The sequence below is a fragment of the Buceros rhinoceros genome, unplaced genomic scaffold, assembly GCF_000710305.1.
Source record: "Buceros rhinoceros silvestris isolate BGI_N320 unplaced genomic scaffold, ASM71030v1 scaffold30800, whole genome shotgun sequence".
Classification (NCBI taxonomy): domain Eukaryota; kingdom Metazoa; phylum Chordata; class Aves; order Bucerotiformes; family Bucerotidae; genus Buceros; species Buceros rhinoceros.
This window is the reverse complement of record NW_010391838.1, coordinates 10005-10307: the sequence shown is the minus strand read 5'-3', so window position 1 is coordinate 10307 and position 303 is coordinate 10005. Positions and strand designations below refer to the sequence as shown.

General features: G+C 56.8%; 1 protein-coding gene across 1 annotated transcript in view; it reads right to left on the bottom strand.

The window, feature by feature from the left end:
* The window catches only part of CPEB1 (cytoplasmic polyadenylation element binding protein 1), a 26136-nt gene that overhangs the window by 19416 nt on the left and 6417 nt on the right, over nt 1-303 (bottom strand). The window lies entirely within an intron of this gene.

Genomic DNA, 303 nt, shown 5'->3' with positions numbered 1-303 from the left:
CCGTCTGCATTACTGACTGGGTCAGCATGTGACCAGGCTGCTGATGCTTACTGTGCTGACAGTGACGTCACAGAGCCGTGCAAGAGAACTGCATCGGCTCTTACAAAATCAAGGTAAGAAGAAAGGGGAAGATTTCCCCCGCAAAAAAAGCCAAGCCAACAGGCAGGAGGAGCGAGGTGGCAGCTCCAGGAAATCGAGGGAGGCAGGCAGTACAAAAGCAGGGCTCCACAAGCCAGCACAGCAGACGACAGGCAGCAGATCGCGGCAGCGATCCCCCCAGCAAAGATGAGAGCAGCGGGGGCA